The sequence below is a fragment of the Pan troglodytes genome, chromosome 14 (genome assembly GCF_028858775.2).
Source record: "Pan troglodytes isolate AG18354 chromosome 14, NHGRI_mPanTro3-v2.0_pri, whole genome shotgun sequence".
Taxonomy (NCBI): domain Eukaryota; kingdom Metazoa; phylum Chordata; class Mammalia; order Primates; family Hominidae; genus Pan; species Pan troglodytes.
Window position 1 is genome coordinate 41,205 of NC_072412.2, and position 19,188 is coordinate 60,392.

Consider the following 19,188-nt stretch of genomic DNA (forward strand, 5'->3'; position numbering starts at 1 on the left):
CAATAAAATACTACTCTTTATAATAAAAAACAAAGACACTGGTGATGTGAAGTCGTTATCCTCAACAACCTAATCCGGGAACAGAAAACCAAACGCCACATTCTCACTTATAGTGGGAGCTGAACAATGGGATCACATGGACACAGGAAGGGGAACAACACACACTGGGGCCTTTCGGGAGGCAGAGCGTTAAGAAAAACAGCTACTGCCTGCTGGGCTGAATACCTAGGTGATGGGTTGACAGGTGCCGCAAACCACCGTGGCACACGTTTACCTTAGTAACAAATCTGCACACCCTGCCCGTATATCCCAGAACTTAGAAACAAATCGAAAGCAAAGAAAACGAGAAAGCAATAGCAAAACGCTAACGGCAAAACAAAGTTTCAAACTCAGAAAGTGACAGACCAATTTTTGGTTCAAATCATGGTTCTCAACCCAGCTGCCATAAGGTCAGGATAAAGAATTCGATTACGTATTGTAAATAAGACATGCAGCGGATGACCAGAGAAATTGTTCTCAACATACGTGTGGCTTCGAGTTCAACGGTGACGCTATCTACCGGGACATAGCATTAGATTCCAAAGGGCCGAGTCCCGCAAGATTGGCCTCCCACACTAATAACAATGGGAAGCCCTACGTTGTTTTACCTGTGCTTCTCAGCAACTGGCTATAAATCAGGTTTCCACCACTCCCAGTTTTAGTTGCATTCATTTGCTGGAAGAGCTCACAGCACGCAGGGAAACACTGACATTTCCCATTTTTTGTATGTTAGCGGATATTGCAAAAACTTCAGAAAAAACTTTTGGGCCCGGCATGTGGGGAGGGGCGCACTGCCTTCCAGGAAGTGTTATCCAGAAGCTCTCTAAACCCAGTCCTTTTGGGTTTTTATGGAGACCTCATTCTATAGGCACGATGGGTTAAACCGTAAGCTATTGGTCATCAACTCAACCTGAGGCTCTCAACCCTCCCTGGAAATTGGGGTTGAGGCTTTGCCATTCTCAGTCTGAGTAAAAGAATTTACACAAACGGAATTTTAAAACAGATTAGCATAACTGGGAACTTAACTAGATGATGGGATTATCTGGAGCCACACCTTGATATTCCTAAGCCCAGCACCCGCATCCAACGGATGCTCCACCCAACTGGCTCCCAAGTCTCTACGGGGTTCCTGAGCAAAAGAATGTTTCTACAACGCCTATCTCCACGTCTTCTTCAAAGTCTTTTCGCTTACACGGGAAATTCCTAAACTGCCATGCCTCAGGGTCAGGGGGAGGGCTTCTTTCCACACAGATCTGTGGATCTCCGGGGTTTGAGGGTGACAAGGATGCTGCTGGTGTCTAAACCACAACGTGGGAACCACAGAACCCCCAGTTGGTTTTCAGTGTTTCCGTGCATTTCATTCATCATACCTTTGGCCAAGAAAACTTGTAAGTTCTTAGATTGTCCCAAAGGTGGCGCACGAAATCAAATCAGGAGAACAGTTTCCTACGAGGTGTAGCCTGGGAAAGTTGCGGGTGACTGATGGAAAGGAGGAGTGAAGCTCCACCCTTTCCGCTGCGAGGCCGCGCCCGAGGCTATTTAAACCCACCCTGGCTGGCCTGCACTCAGATCTTCGCAGAGCGGAGCAGCGGCCGGAGCGTTTGGAGGACTCTGCGTGGACTTGGAGCTCACAGCGTCTTGCGACTTGGAAGCGGATTCAGAGGACAGGACAGAACACTTGGGCAAGTGGATCTCTGTCTGTCTGTCTGTCTGTCTCTTTGGTTGGTTGATTTCCATTTTCTTAAGGAGCACATACCTCACACCACACACACACAAACACACACACACACACACACACACACACACACACACACACACACAGACTCCTTCATTCTGCGGGTCAGGAAATTAGTAGGGGTCTCTGGGAGCTGCAGTTTTCCTAATCATGTCTGCACCTGAGAGCACTAGGGTCTTGTCTGGCTCTTCTTATGAACGTTCCCCCAGCCCGGACTCCCCAAGATCCATGCTAGCCTCACCCAGCTTCTCCCTGTCCCCTCTCAGAAACTCAGTCTTAAGAGGAAGCTCCTCACCAGGGATCCGGAGCTACCATTCACCATCCGCTAGGGCTTCACCACACTCACCTCTGTCATCACCAGTATCCCACAATCTCCCATTTCCCTGTCCTCTCCGTGATGGGCAATCAATGAAGCCAATGGGCTCTCCCGTGTCCTCCTCTGAGGATTCTTCAGAGTCACCACGTTCATCAGTCATATACCACACGTTCCTACTGCCATCACCCAGCAGCTCACCCCCAGCTCTCGGGGAGTCTCCTGGGTCTCCCAGCTACTCTCCAAACAACCCCAGATTTCAGCTGGAGTCAGCCCCCCACACCCAGGAATCACCTACAAACTCACGAGCCTCACGGTGCTCCTCCCCTATGTCTTTCACCTCTTCACCCCCAGGCCTCCGGGACTCTCCTGTGGCTCCCAGTTACTCTCAAGCCATCCCCAGGTTCCTGCGGGAGTCAGCCCCATGCACCCAGGAGTCCCCCAGATACTCACGGGTCTCGGGAGAATATGAGAGGTCCCCCAGCCCTGACTCCTCAAGATTCATGCCTGCCTCACCCAGCATCTACCTCTCCCCTCCCAGGAACTCAGACCCAAGGGGCAGCTCCTCACAAGGGATGTGGAAGTACTCTACATCATCCCGCAGGGCTTCACCACTCTCACATCCGTCATCGACAGAATTCCACAACTTTACATTTCCCTTTCCTAACCAAGCAGGACAATCACTCATGTCATTGTGTTCTCCCGTGTCCTCCTCTGGAGATTCCTCACAGTCACCCCATTCATCAATAATATGCCATATGTTCTTACTGTCGTCATCCAGCAGCTCACCCCCAGCCACCAATGACTCTCCTGTCTGTCCCAGCTACTCTCCAACTACGCCCAGATTTCAGCGGGCGTCGGTATCCCACACCCCAGAAACACCTACAAACTCACAGACCTCAGTGACATCCTCGCCAGTCTCTCCCACGTCTTCACCCCCAGCCCTTTCGGACCCTCCAGTCTCTCCCAGCTACTCTCCAACCACGCCCACATTTCAGCGCGGGTCAGATCCAGGAACCCAGGGATCACCACCAAGCCCACCACTTTCACTGTGTTACTCCCCAGTCTCTAGCACGTCTTTATCTCCAACCCTCAGGGACTCTCCTGTCTGTCCCAGCTACTCTCCAACCACGCCCACATTTCAGCTGGAAGCAGTTCCTTGCACCCCGGAATCACCACCAAACTCACCAATTTCACTCAATTACTCGCCAGTCTCTCTCATGTCTTCACCAGCCCTCAGGGACTCTCCCGTCTGTCCCAGCTACTCTCCAACCACGCCCACATTTCAGCTGGAAGCAGTTCCTTGCACCCCAGGATCACCACCAAACTCACCAATTTCACTCAGATACTCTCCACTCTCTCTCATGTCTTCACCAGCCCTCAGGGACTCTCCTGTCTGTCCCAGCTGCTCTCCAACCACGCCCAGATTTCAGCTCGAAGCAGTTCCTTGCACCCCGGAATCACCACCAAACTCACCAACTTCACTGCGTTACTCGCCAGTCTCTCTCATGTCTTCACCAGCCCTCAGGGACTCTACTGTCTGTCCCAGCTGCTCTCCAACCACGCCCACATTTCAGCTGGAAGCAGTTCCTTGCACCCCAGGATCACCACCAAACTCACCAATTTCACTCAGATACTCTCCACTCTCTCTCATGTCTTCACCAGCCCTCAGGGACTCTCCTGTCTGTCCCAGCTACTCTCCAACCACGCCCACATTTCAGCTGGAAGCAGTTCCTTGCACCCCGGAATCACCACCAAACTCACCAATTTCACTCAATTACTCTCCAGTCTCTCTCATGTCTTCACCAGCCCTCAGGGACTCTACTGTCTGTCCCAGCTGCTCTCCAACCACGCCCAGATTTCAGCTGGAAGCAGTTCCTTGCACCCCGGAATCACCACCAAACTCACCAATTTCACTCAATTACTCTCCAGTCTCTCTCATGTCTTCTCCAGCCCTCAGGGACTCTCCTGTCTGTCCCAGCTACTCTCCAACCACCCCCAGATTTCAGCTGGAGTCAGTTCCAGGCACCCCGGAGTCACCACCAAACTCACCAGTTTCACTGAGTTACTCCCCAGTCTCTCTCATGTCTTCACCCCCAGTGGCCTGCGACTCTCCCGTCTGTCCCAGCTACTCTCCCACCACGCCCTCATTTCAGAGGGAGTCAGCCTCCCACACTCCGGAATCACCTACAGACTCACAGACTTCACGGAGGTCCTCCCTGGTCTCTCTCAGGTCTTTGCCCTCAGCCCACAGGGACTCTTGTGTCTCTTTCAGCTACTCTCCAAACTTCTTTAGATTCCAGCTGGACTCAGTTCCAGGCACCCACGACACACCACCAAACTGACGAATTTCACTGACTTACTCCCCAGTCTCTCCATGTTCTCACCCCCAGCCCTCAGGGACTCTTCTGTCTCTCTCAGCTACTCTCCAACCATCTCCACATTACACCTGGGGTCAGCTTCCCACACCCAGGTATCACCTACAAACTCACGGACCTTACTGCAACCCTCCCCCATTTCTTTCACCTCTTCACCCCCTGCCTTCAGGGACTCTCCTGTGTCTCCCAGCTTCTCTCCAGCCTTCCCCAGATTTCTGCCACAGTCAGCCCCAGGCACCCAGGGGAACCCTGGACACTCACAGGCCTCACGAGACTACCTCCCAATGACCTGTATCTATACAGGGATGGCTCCCACGCTTCCCTCAGTGACCCCAAACCCATCTCCAATTACACTCAGACACTCCCAGGGCCTGACAGCTACTCCCCGTTATTGTCCTTCAGTTCGAAGCCCTGGCCAATCTACTAGCCAACATGATGCAGCTACCTGGCCATATCTCCACATTTCTGGGGAGGGCCCCACACCCAGCCGCAGAAGAGCCCCTCCTGCATTCCGTCCTCACACACAGGCCTGTCCATCCACTTGCTACTCTCACACTCTTGCCAGCAGAAGAGGCCCCTGTAATGGCCGATATCACCGCCCAGTCTATCCTCACCCCACGGCTGTGCAGCGGGACCCTCCTGCTGTCCCACGTGGCTGCCAGAGCCCATGCTGGCACGACGCTCCAGCATGTCGGTGTCCCTGCGGGCCACGCTACCGGTGACATGGCTAGCATGACCCTCCTTCCTGGCAGTGACACTGCTGATGTGAACCACAGTTTCACAGCTGACATTTGTAAATAGGACCATTTTCCTTTTTCCCTCTCCCTCCCATTCACAGGGCTTCTCATTCTCTCTGTTTCTGCCTCCGTTTCAGAGATTTACTCACCTTTTTCTCTCTCACTATGTCTGCCGTGGTCTCCATAAGAGTGTGCCACATAAAATTGCCCCATTAAAAGTCATGAATTGAGTGGATTTTAGTATATTTGTGCCTGTGCACGTTCAATTTTAATTCGCAATCCATTTTAGAAGGTTTTATCACCCCCGAACAGAGGAAAACCCTGTGGACATTAGTCGCTCCTCATTCTGTCTCAAACCCTCTCCCTGACCCTCAGCCCTAGGTAACAACTGCATAGAGCGATCAACCCCATATGCATAGATTTCCATACTGTGGACATTTCCTATCAATGGAATTGCACAATACGTGAGCTTTTATGACTGACATAACACTTTTAGCCCAGTATTTTCAAGATTCATCCACATTGCAGCCTTACCCACAGGGGGAAACCACTTTTTGTGGTTTCAGTAACACCGGGTGTTTTCTCCTTCCTTCCGTCTTTCCCTGCTTCCTTCCTTCCTTCCTTTCTTCCTTCCTTCCTTCCTTCCTTCCACCTATTTCTCTCTTATTCCTTCTGCCCTCTCTCTTTCATATGCCTTAGGTGCATCCTACGTCCTGCGTCTTTTTGAGGAATCCTCGACAGGTGCTGAAAAATTGTGTTATTGTAATTATTTACTGCTATCTCTCTTTCATGGTTCTCCATCAGTTGTAAGCATCTATTGATTTATCCCAGGTCACTAAGTATATTTTAATTAGGTACACCTGTTTTTCTTTATACACCTGTTTCTGGAGTATAGGGTCGCATACCCATAAACCCAGTGTATCTCAGAAAGGCATCTAATATTCCAATAGACCCATCATAACGTTGAAAACTCATAAATCAAACCAACTTAAGTCACGGTTTGTCGGTGGATATGGGCTCCATCAATTCCATTGTGTTCAATAATGCTGTACACCATTAACAATGGCAGACTGAGTGGGCGTGGATGTGGATAACATTATAAAAATCAGTTATTAGAGGGATACTTTAACCTGACTGAAGAGCTGATCTAATGGTATTAGTACAGTGCATGATTCTGTGAGAGGTTTTCAGACAGAGTAGTACATTTGTGTATGAAATTCTGTGGCTTTTTTCACTTAGTAGGAAGCTTTGTGTGTGGAAAACTGAGAAAATTGCTTTGTGCTGTAGAGTCTGGCATTCATTGTAGATTAAAGCTTATTTTTCTGGAAGTAAATCTTATTCAATAAAATACTACTCTTTATAATAAAAAACAAAGACACTGGTGATGTGAAGTCGTTATCCTCAACAACCTAATCCGGGAACAGAAAACCAAACGCCACATTCTCACTTATAGTGGGAGCTGAACAATGGGATCACATGGACACAGGAAGGGGAACAACACACACTGGGGCCTTTCGGGAGGCAGAGCGTTAAGAAAAACAGCTACTGCCTGCTGGGCTGAATACCTAGGTGATGGGTTGACAGGTGCCGCAAACCACCGTGGCACACGTTTACCTTAGTAACAAATCTGCACACCCTGCCCGTATATCCCAGAACTTAGAAACAAATCGAAAGCAAAGAAAACGAGAAAGCAATAGCAAAACGCTAACGGCAAAACAAAGTTTCAAACTCAGAAAGTGACAGACCAATTTTTGGTTCAAATCATGGTTCTCAACCCAGCTGCCATAAGGTCAGGATAAAGAATTCGATTACGTATTGTAAATAAGACATGCAGCGGATGACCAGAGAAATTGTTCTCAACATACGTGTGGCTTCGAGTTCAACGGTGACGCTATCTACCGGGACATAGCATTAGATTCCAAAGGGCCGAGTCCCGCAAGATTGGCCTCCCACACTAATAACAATGGGAAGCCCTACGTTGTTTTACCTGTGCTTCTCAGCAACTGGCTATAAATCAGGTTTCCACCACTCCCAGTTTTAGTTGCATTCATTTGCTGGAAGAGCTCACAGCACGCAGGGAAACACTGACATTTCCCATTTTTTGTATGTTAGCGGATATTGCAAAAACTTCAGAAAAAACTTTTGGGCCCGGCATGTGGGGAGGGGCGCACTGCCTTCCAGGAAGTGTTATCCAGAAGCTCTCTAAACCCAGTCCTTTTGGGTTTTTATGGAGACCTCATTCTATAGGCACGATGGGTTAAACCGTAAGCTATTGGTCATCAACTCAACCTGAGGCTCTCAACCCTCCCTGGAAATTGGGGTTGAGGCTTTGCCATTCTCAGTCTGAGTAAAAGAATTTACACAAACGGAATTTTAAAACAGATTAGCATAACTGGGAACTTAACTAGATGATGGGATTATCTGGAGCCACACCTTGATATTCCTAAGCCCAGCACCCGCATCCAACGGATGCTCCACCCAACTGGCTCCCAAGTCTCTACGGGGTTCCAGAGCAAAAGAATGTTTCTACAACGCCTATCTCCACGTCTTCTTCAAAGTCTTTTCGCTTACACGGGAAATTCCTAAACTGCCATGCCTCAGGGTCAGGGGGAGGGCTTCTTTCCACACAGATCTGTGGATCTCCGGGGTTTGAGGGTGACAAGGATGCTGCTGGTGTCTAAACCACAACGTGGGAACCACAGAACCCCCAGTTGGTTTTCAGTGTTTCCGTGCATTTCATTCATCATACCTTTGGCCAAGAAAACTTGTAAGTTCTTAGATTGTCCCAAAGGTGGCGCACGAAATCAAATCAGGAGAACAGTTTCCTACGAGGTGTAGCCTGGGAAAGTTGCGGGTGACTGATGGAAAGGAGGAGTGAAGCTCCACCCTTTCCGCTGCGAGGCCGCGCCCGAGGCTATTTAAACCCACCCTGGCTGGCCTGCACTCAGATCTTCGCAGAGCGGAGCAGCGGCCGGAGCGTTTGGAGGACTCTGCGTGGACTTGGAGCTCACAGCGTCTTGCGACTTGGAAGCGGATTCAGAGGACAGGACAGAACACTTGGGCAAGTGGATCTCTGTCTGTCTGTCTGTCTGTCTCTTTGGTTGGTTGATTTCCATTTTCTTAAGGAGCACATACCTCACACCACACACACACAAACACACACACACACACACACACACACACACACACACACACACACACAGACTCCTTCATTCTGCGGGTCAGGAAATTAGTAGGGGTCTCTGGGAGCTGCAGTTTTCCTAATCATGTCTGCACCTGAGAGCACTAGGGTCTTGTCTGGCTCTTCTTATGAACGTTCCCCCAGCCCGGACTCCCCAAGATCCATGCTAGCCTCACCCAGCTTCTCCCTGTCCCCTCTCAGAAACTCAGTCTTAAGAGGAAGCTCCTCACCAGGGATCCGGAGCTACCATTCACCATCCGCTAGGGCTTCACCACACTCACCTCTGTCATCACCAGTATCCCACAATCTCCCATTTCCCTGTCCTCTCCGTGATGGGCAATCAATGAAGCCAATGGGCTCTCCCGTGTCCTCCTCTGAGGATTCTTCAGAGTCACCACGTTCATCAGTCATATACCACACGTTCCTACTGCCATCACCCAGCAGCTCACCCCCAGCTCTCGGGGAGTCTCCTGGGTCTCCCAGCTACTCTCCAAACAACCCCAGATTTCAGCTGGAGTCAGCCCCCCACACCCAGGAATCACCTACAAACTCACGAGCCTCACGGTGCTCCTCCCCTATGTCTTTCACCTCTTCACCCCCAGGCCTCCGGGACTCTCCTGTGGCTCCCAGTTACTCTCAAGCCATCCCCAGGTTCCTGCGGGAGTCAGCCCCATGCACCCAGGAGTCCCCCAGATACTCACGGGTCTCGGGAGAATATGAGAGGTCCCCCAGCCCTGACTCCTCAAGATTCATGCCTGCCTCACCCAGCATCTACCTCTCCCCTCCCAGGAACTCAGACCCAAGGGGCAGCTCCTCACAAGGGATGTGGAAGTACTCTACATCATCCCGCAGGGCTTCACCACTCTCACATCCGTCATCGACAGAATTCCACAACTTTACATTTCCCTTTCCTAACCAAGCAGGACAATCACTCATGTCATTGTGTTCTCCCGTGTCCTCCTCTGGAGATTCCTCACAGTCACCCCATTCATCAATAATATGCCATATGTTCTTACTGTCGTCATCCAGCAGCTCACCCCCAGCCACCAATGACTCTCCTGTCTGTCCCAGCTACTCTCCAACTACGCCCAGATTTCAGCGGGCGTCGGTATCCCACACCCCAGAAACACCTACAAACTCACAGACCTCAGTGACATCCTCGCCAGTCTCTCCCACGTCTTCACCCCCAGCCCTTTCGGACCCTCCAGTCTCTCCCAGCTACTCTCCAACCACGCCCACATTTCAGCGCGGGTCAGATCCAGGAACCCAGGGATCACCACCAAGCCCACCACTTTCACTGTGTTACTCCCCAGTCTCTAGCACGTCTTTATCTCCAACCCTCAGGGACTCTCCTGTCTGTCCCAGCTACTCTCCAACCACGCCCACATTTCAGCTGGAAGCAGTTCCTTGCACCCCGGAATCACCACCAAACTCACCAATTTCACTCAATTACTCGCCAGTCTCTCTCATGTCTTCACCAGCCCTCAGGGACTCTCCCGTCTGTCCCAGCTACTCTCCAACCACGCCCAGATTTCAGCTGGAAGCAGTTCCTTGCACCCCAGGATCACCACCAAACTCACCAATTTCACTCAGATACTCTCCACTCTCTCTCATGTCTTCACCAGCCCTCAGGGACTCTCCTGTCTGTCCCAGCTGCTCTCCAACCACGCCCAGATTTCAGCTCGAAGCAGTTCCTTGCACCCCGGAATCACCACCAAACTCACCAACTTCACTGCGTTACTCGCCAGTCTCTCTCATGTCTTCACCAGCCCTCAGGGACTCTACTGTCTGTCCCAGCTGCTCTCCAACCACGCCCACATTTCAGCTGGAAGCAGTTCCTTGCACCCCAGGATCACCACCAAACTCACCAATTTCACTCAGATACTCTCCACTCTCTCTCATGTCTTCACCAGCCCTCAGGGACTCTCCTGTCTGTCCCAGCTACTCTCCAACCACGCCCACATTTCAGCTGGAAGCAGTTCCTTGCACCCCGGAATCACCACCAAACTCACCAATTTCACTCAATTACTCTCCAGTCTCTCTCATGTCTTCACCAGCCCTCAGGGACTCTACTGTCTGTCCCAGCTGCTCTCCAACCACGCCCAGATTTCAGCTGGAAGCAGTTCCTTGCACCCCGGAATCACCACCAAACTCACCAATTTCACTCAATTACTCTCCAGTCTCTCTCATGTCTTCTCCAGCCCTCAGGGACTCTCCTGTCTGTCCCAGCTACTCTCCAACCACCCCCAGATTTCAGCTGGAGTCAGTTCCAGGCACCCCGGAGTCACCACCAAACTCACCAGTTTCACTGAGTTACTCCCCAGTCTCTCTCATGTCTTCACCCCCAGTGGCCTGCGACTCTCCCGTCTGTCCCAGCTACTCTCCCACCACGCCCTCATTTCAGAGGGAGTCAGCCTCCCACACTCCGGAATCACCTACAGACTCACAGACTTCACGGAGGTCCTCCCTGGTCTCTCTCAGGTCTTTGCCCTCAGCCCACAGGGACTCTTGTGTCTCTTTCAGCTACTCTCCAAACTTCTTTAGATTCCAGCTGGACTCAGTTCCAGGCACCCACGACACACCACCAAACTGACGAATTTCACTGACTTACTCCCCAGTCTCTCCATGTTCTCACCCCCAGCCCTCAGGGACTCTTCTGTCTCTCTCAGCTACTCTCCAACCATCTCCACATTACACCTGGGGTCAGCTTCCCACACCCAGGTATCACCTACAAACTCACGGACCTTACTGCAACCCTCCCCCATTTCTTTCACCTCTTCACCCCCTGCCTTCAGGGACTCTCCTGTGTCTCCCAGCTTCTCTCCAGCCTTCCCCAGATTTCTGCCACAGTCAGCCCCAGGCACCCAGGGGAACCCTGGACACTCACAGGCCTCACGAGACTACCTCCCAATGACCTGTATCTATACAGGGATGGCTCCCACGCTTCCCTCAGTGACCCCAAACCCATCTCCAATTACACTCAGACACTCCCAGGGCCTGACAGCTACTCCCCGTTATTGTCCTTCAGTTCGAAGCCCTGGCCAATCTACTAGCCAACATGATGCAGCTACCTGGCCATATCTCCACATTTCTGGGGAGGGCCCCACACCCAGCCGCAGAAGAGCCCCTCCTGCATTCCGTCCTCACACACAGGCCTGTCCATCCACTTGCTACTCTCACACTCTTGCCAGCAGAAGAGGCCCCTGTAATGGCCGATATCACCGCCCAGTCTATCCTCACCCCACGGCTGTGCAGCGGGACCCTCCTGCTGTCCCACGTGGCTGCCAGAGCCCATGCTGGCACGACGCTCCAGCATGTCGGTGTCCCTGCGGGCCACGCTACCGGTGACATGGCTAGCATGACCCTCCTTCCTGGCAGTGACACTGCTGATGTGAACCACAGTTTCACAGCTGACATTTGTAAATAGGACCATTTTCCTTTTTCCCTCTCCCTCCCATTCACAGGGCTTCTCATTCTCTCTGTTTCTGCCTCCGTTTCAGAGATTTACTCACCTTTTTCTCTCTCACTATGTCTGCCGTGGTCTCCATAAGAGTGTGCCACATAAAATTGCCCCATTAAAAGTCATGAATTGAGTGGATTTTAGTATATTTGTGCCTGTGCACGTTCAATTTTAATTCGCAATCCATTTTAGAAGGTTTTATCACCCCCGAACAGAGGAAAACCCTGTGGACATTAGTCGCTCCTCATTCTGTCTCAAACCCTCTCCCTGACCCTCAGCCCTAGGTAACAACTGCATAGAGCGATCAACCCCATATGCATAGATTTCCATACTGTGGACATTTCCTATCAATGGAATTGCACAATACGTGAGCTTTTATGACTGACATAACACTTTTAGCCCAGTATTTTCAAGATTCATCCACATTGCAGCCTTACCCACAGGGGGAAACCACTTTTTGTGGTTTCAGTAACACCGGGTGTTTTCTCCTTCCTTCCGTCTTTCCCTGCTTCCTTCCTTCCTTCCTTTCTTCCTTCCTTCCTTCCTTCCTTCCACCTATTTCTCTCTTATTCCTTCTGCCCTCTCTCTTTCATATGCCTTAGGTGCATCCTACGTCCTGCGTCTTTTTGAGGAATCCTCGACAGGTGCTGAAAAATTGTGTTATTGTAATTATTTACTGCTATCTCTCTTTCATGGTTCTCCATCAGTTGTAAGCATCTATTGATTTATCCCAGGTCACTAAGTATATTTTAATTAGGTACACCTGTTTTTCTTTATACACCTGTTTCTGGAGTATAGGGTCGCATACCCATAAACCCAGTGTATCTCAGAAAGGCATCTAATATTCCAATAGACCCATCATAACGTTGAAAACTCATAAATCAAACCAACTTAAGTCACGGTTTGTCGGTGGATATGGGCTCCATCAATTCCATTGTGTTCAATAATGCTGTACACCATTAACAATGGCAGACTGAGTGGGCATGGATGTGGATAACATTATAAAAATCAGTTATTAGAGGGATACTTTAACCTGACTGAAGAGCTGATCTAATGGTATTAGTACAGTGCATGATTCTGTGAGAGGTTTTCAGACAGAGTAGTACATTTGTGTATGAAATTCTGTGGCTTTTTTCACTTAGTAGGAAGCTTTGTGTGTGGAAAACTGAGAAAATTGCTTTGTGCTGTAGAGTCTGGCATTCATTGTAGATTAAAGCTTATTTTTCTGGAAGTAAATCTTATTCAATAAAATACTACTCTTTATAATAAAAAACAAAGACACTGGTGATGTGAAGTCGTTATCCTCAACAACCTAATCCGGGAACAGAAAACCAAACGCCACATTCTCACTTATAGTGGGAGCTGAACAATGGGATCACATGGACACAGGAAGGGGAACAACACACACTGGGGCCTTTCGGGAGGCAGAGCGTTAAGAAAAACAGCTACTGCCTGCTGGGCTGAATACCTAGGTGATGGGTTGACAGGTGCCGCAAACCACCGTGGCACACGTTTACCTTAGTAACAAATCTGCACACCCTGCCCGTATATCCCAGAACTTAGAAACAAATCGAAAGCAAAGAAAACGAGAAAGCAATAGCAAAACGCTAACGGCAAAACAAAGTTTCAAACTCAGAAAGTGACAGACCAATTTTTGGTTCAAATCATGGTTCTCAACCCAGCTGCCATAAGGTCAGGATAAAGAATTCGATTACGTATTGTAAATAAGACATGCAGCGGATGACCAGAGAAATTGTTCTCAACATACGTGTGGCTTCGAGTTCAACGGTGACGCTATCTACCGGGACATAGCATTAGATTCCAAAGGGCCGAGTCCCGCAAGATTGGCCTCCCACACTAATAACAATGGGAAGCCCTACGTTGTTTTACCTGTGCTTCTCAGCAACTGGCTATAAATCAGGTTTCCACCACTCCCAGTTTTAGTTGCATTCATTTGCTGGAAGAGCTCACAGCACGCAGGGAAACACTGACATTTCCCATTTTTTGTATGTTAGCGGATATTGCAAAAACTTCAGAAAAAACTTTTGGGCCCGGCATGTGGGGAGGGGCGCACTGCCTTCCAGGAAGTGTTATCCAGAAGCTCTCTAAACCCAGTCCTTTTGGGTTTTTATGGAGACCTCATTCTATAGGCACGATGGGTTAAACCGTAAGCTATTGGTCATCAACTCAACCTGAGGCTCTCAACCCTCCCTGGAAATTGGGGTTGAGGCTTTGCCATTCTCAGTCTGAGTAAAAGAATTTACACAAACGGAATTTTAAAACAGATTAGCATAACTGGGAACTTAACTAGATGATGGGATTATCTGGAGCCACACCTTGATATTCCTAAGCCCAGCACCCGCATCCAACGGATGCTCCACCCAACTGGCTCCCAAGTCTCTACGGGGTTCCTGAGCAAAAGAATGTTTCTACAACGCCTATCTCCACGTCTTCTTCAAAGTCTTTTCGCTTACACGGGAAATTCCTAAACTGCCATGCCTCAGGGTCAGGGGGAGGGCTTCTTTCCACACAGATCTGTGGATCTCCGGGGTTTGAGGGTGACAAGGATGCTGCTGGTGTCTAAACCACAACGTGGGAACCACAGAACCCCCAGTTGGTTTTCAGTGTTTCCGTGCATTTCATTCATCATACCTTTGGCCAAGAAAACTTGTAAGTTCTTAGATTGTCCCAAAGGTGGCGCACGAAATCAAATCAGGAGAACAGTTTCCTACGAGGTGTAGCCTGGGAAAGTTGCGGGTGACTGATGGAAAGGAGGAGTGAAGCTCCACCCTTTCCGCTGCGAGGCCGCGCCCGAGGCTATTTAAACCCACCCTGGCTGGCCTGCACTCAGATCTTCGCAGAGCGGAGCAGCGGCCGGAGCGTTTGGAGGACTCTGCGTGGACTTGGAGCTCACAGCGTCTTGCGACTTGGAAGCGGATTCAGAGGACAGGACAGAACACTTGGGCAAGTGGATCTCTGTCTGTCTGTCTGTCTGTCTCTTTGGTTGGTTGATTTCCATTTTCTTAAGGAGCACATACCTCACACCACACACACACAAACACACACACACACACACACACACACACACACACACACACACACACAGACTCCTTCATTCTGCGGGTCAGGAAATTAGTAGGGGTCTCTGGGAGCTGCAGTTTTCCTAATCATGTCTGCACCTGAGAGCACTAGGGTCTTGTCTGGCTCTTCTTATGAACGTTCCCCCAGCTCGGACTCCCCAAGATCCATGCTAGCCTCACCCAGCTTCTCCCTGTCCCCTCTCAGAAACTCAGTCTTAAGAGGAAGCTCCTCACCAGGGATCCGGAGCTACCATTCACCATCCGCTAGGGCTTCACCACACTCACCTCTGTCATCACCAGTATCCCACAATCTCCCATTTCCCTGTCCTCTCCGTGATGGGCAATCAATGAAGCCAATGGGCTCTCCCGTGTCCTCCTCTGAGGATTCTTCAGAGTCACCACGTTCATCAGTCATATACCACACGTTCCTACTGCCATCACCCAGCAGCTCACCCCCAGCTCTCGGGGAGTCTCCTGGGTCTCCCAGCTACTCTCCAAACAACCCCAGATTTCAGCTGGAGTCAGCCCCCCACACCCAGGAATCACCTACAAACTCACGAGCCTCACGGTGCTCCTCCCCTATGTCTTTCACCTCTTCACCCCCAGGCCTCCGGGACTCTCCTGTGGCTCCCAGTTACTCTCAAGCCATCCCCAGGTTCCTGCGGGAGTCAGCCCCATGCACCCAGGAGTCCCCCAGATACTCACGGGTCTCGGGAGAATATGAGAGGTCCCCCAGCCCTGACTCCTCAAGATTCATGCCTGCCTCACCCAGCATCTACCTCTCCCCTCCCAGGAACTCAGACCCAAGGGGCAGCTCCTCACAAGGGATGTGGAAGTACTCTACATCATCCCGCAGGGCTTCACCACTCTCACATCCGTCATCGACAGAATTCCACAACTTTACATTTCCCTTTCCTAACCAAGCAGGACAATCACTCATGTCATTGTGTTCTCCCGTGTCCTCCTCTGGAGATTCCTCACAGTCACCCCATTCATCAATAATATGCCATATGTTCTTACTGTCGTCATCCAGCAGCTCACCCCCAGCCACCAATGACTCTCCTGTCTGTCCCAGCTACTCTCCAACTACGCCCAGATTTCAGCGGGCGTCGGTATCCCACACCCCAGAAACACCTACAAACTCACAGACCTCAGTGACATCCTCGCCAGTCTCTCCCACGTCTTCACCCCCAGCCCTTTCGGACCCTCCAGTCTCTCCCAGCTACTCTCCAACCACGCCCACATTTCAGCGCGGGTCAGATCCAGGAACCCAGGGATCACCACCAAGCCCACCACTTTCACTGTGTTACTCCCCAGTCTCTAGCACGTCTTTATCTCCAACCCTCAGGGACTCTCCTGTCTGTCCCAGCTACTCTCCAACCACGCCCACATTTCAGCTGGAAGCAGTTCCTTGCACCCCGGAATCACCACCAAACTCACCAATTTCACTCAATTACTCGCCAGTCTCTCTCATGTCTTCACCAGCCCTCAGGGACTCTCCCGTCTGTCCCAGCTACTCTCCAACCACGCCCACATTTCAGCTGGAAGCAGTTCCTTGCACCCCAGGATCACCACCAAACTCACCAATTTCACTCAGATACTCTCCACTCTCTCTCATGTCTTCACCAGCCCTCAGGGACTCTCCTGTCTGTCCCAGCTGCTCTCCAACCACGCCCAGATTTCAGCTCGAAGCAGTTCCTTGCACCCCGGAATCACCACCAAACTCACCAACTTCACTGCGTTACTCGCCAGTCTCTCTCATGTCTTCACCAGCCCTCAGGGACTCTACTGTCTGTCCCAGCTGCTCTCCAACCACGCCCACATTTCAGCTGGAAGCAGTTCCTTGCACCCCAGGATCACCACCAAACTCACCAATTTCACTCAGATACTCTCCACTCTCTCTCATGTCTTCACCAGCCCTCAGGGACTCTCCTGTCTGTCCCAGCTACTCTCCAACCACGCCCACATTTCAGCTGGAAGCAGTTCCTTGCACCCCGGAATCACCACCAAACTCACCAATTTCACTCAATTACTCTCCAGTCTCTCTCATGTCTTCACCAGCCCTCAGGGACTCTACTGTCTGTCCCAGCTGCTCTCCAGCCACGCCCAGATTTCAGCTGGAAGCAGTTCCTTGCACCCCGGAATCACCACCAAACTCACCAATTTCACTCAATTACTCTCCAGTCTCTCTCATGTCTTCTCCAGCCCTCAGGGACTCTCCTGTCTGTCCCAGCTACTCTCCAACCACCCCCAGATTTCAGCTGGAGTCAGTTCCAGGCACCCCGGAGTCACCACCAAACTCACCAGTTTCACTGAGTTACTCCCCAGTCTCTCTCATGTCTTCACCCCCAGTGGCCTGCGACTCTCCCGTCTGTCCCAGCTACTCTCCCACCACGCCCTCATTTCAGAGGGAGTCAGCCTCCCACACTCCGGAATCACCTACAGACTCACAGACTTCACGGAGGTCCTCCCTGGTCTCTCTCAGGTCTTTGCCCTCAGCCCACAGGGACTCTTGTGTCTCTTTCAGCTACTCTCCAAACTTCTTTAGATTCCAGCTGGACTCAGTTCCAGGCACCCACGACACACCACCAAACTGACGAATTTCACTGACTTACTCCCCAGTCTCTCCATGTTCTCACCCCCAGGCCTCAGGGACTCTTCTGTCTCTCTCAGCTACTCTCCAACCATCTCCACATTACACCTGGGGTCAGCTTCCCACACCCAGGTATCACCTACAAACTCACGGACCTTACTGCAACCCTCCCCCATTTCTTTCACCTCTTCACCCCCTGCCTTCAGGGACTCTCCTGTGTCTCCCAGCTTCTCTCCAGCCTTCCCCAGATTTCTGCCACAGTCAGCCCCAGGCACCCAGGGGAACCCTGGACACTCACAGGCCTCACGAGACTACCTCCCAATGACCTGTATCTATACAGGGATGGCTCCCACGCTTCCCTCAGTGACCCCAAACCCATCTCCAATTACACTCAGACACTCCCAGGGCCTGACAGCTACTCCCCGTTATTGTCCTTCAGTTCGAAGCCCTGGCCAATCTACTAGCCAACATGATGCAGCTACCTGGCCATATCTCCACATTTCTGGGGAGGGCCCCACACCCAGCCGCAGAAGAGCCCCTCCTGCATTCCGTCCTCACACACAGGCCTGTCCATCCACTTGCTACTCTCACACTCTTGCCAGCAGAAGAGGCCCCTGTAATGGCCGATATCACCGCCCAGTCTATCCTCACCCCACGGCTGTGCAGCGGGACCCTCCTGCTGTCCCACGTGGCTGCCAGAGCCCATGCTGGCACGACGCTCCAGCATGTCGGTGTCCCTGCGGGCCACGCTACCGGTGACATGGCTAGCATGACCCTCCTTCCTGGCAGTGACACTGCTGATGTGAACCACAGTTTCACAGCTGACATTTGTAAATAGGACCATTTTCCTTTTTCCCTCTCCCTCCCATTCACAGGGCTTCTCATTCTCTCTGTTTCTGCCTCCGTTTCAGAGATTTACTCACCTTTTTCTCTCTCACTATGTCTGCCGTGGTCTCCATAAGAGTGTGCCACATAAAATTGCCCCATTAAAAGTCATGAATTGAGTGGATTTTAGTATATTTGTGCCTGTGCACGTTCAATTTTAATTCGCAATCCATTTTAGAAGGTTTTATCACCCCCGAACAGAGGAAAACCCTGTGGACATTAGTCGCTCCTCATTCTGTCTCAAACCCTCTCCCTGACCCTCAGCCCTAGGTAACAACTGCATAGAGCGATCAACCCCATATGCATAGATTTCCATACTGTGGACATTTCCTATCAATGGAATTGCACAATACGTGAGCTTTTATGACTGACATAACACTTTTAGCCCAGTATTTTCAAGATTCATCCACATTGCAGCCTTACCCACAGGGGGAAACCACTTTTTGTGGTTTCAGTAACACCGGGTGTTTTCTCCTTCCTTCCGTCTTTCCCTGCTTCCTTCCTTCCTTCCTTCCTTCCTTCCTTCCTTCCTTCCTTCCACCTATTTCTCTCTTATTCCTTCTGCCCTCTCTCTTTCATATGCCTTAGGTGCATCCTACGTCCTGCGTCTTTTTGAGGAATCCTCGACAGGTGCTGAAAAATTGTGTTATTGTAATTATTTACTGCTATCTCTCTTTCATGGTTCTCCATCAGTTGTAAGCATCTATTGATTTATCCCAGGTCACTAAGTATATTTTAATTAGGTACACCTGTTTTTCTTTATACACCTGTTTCTGGAGTATAGGGT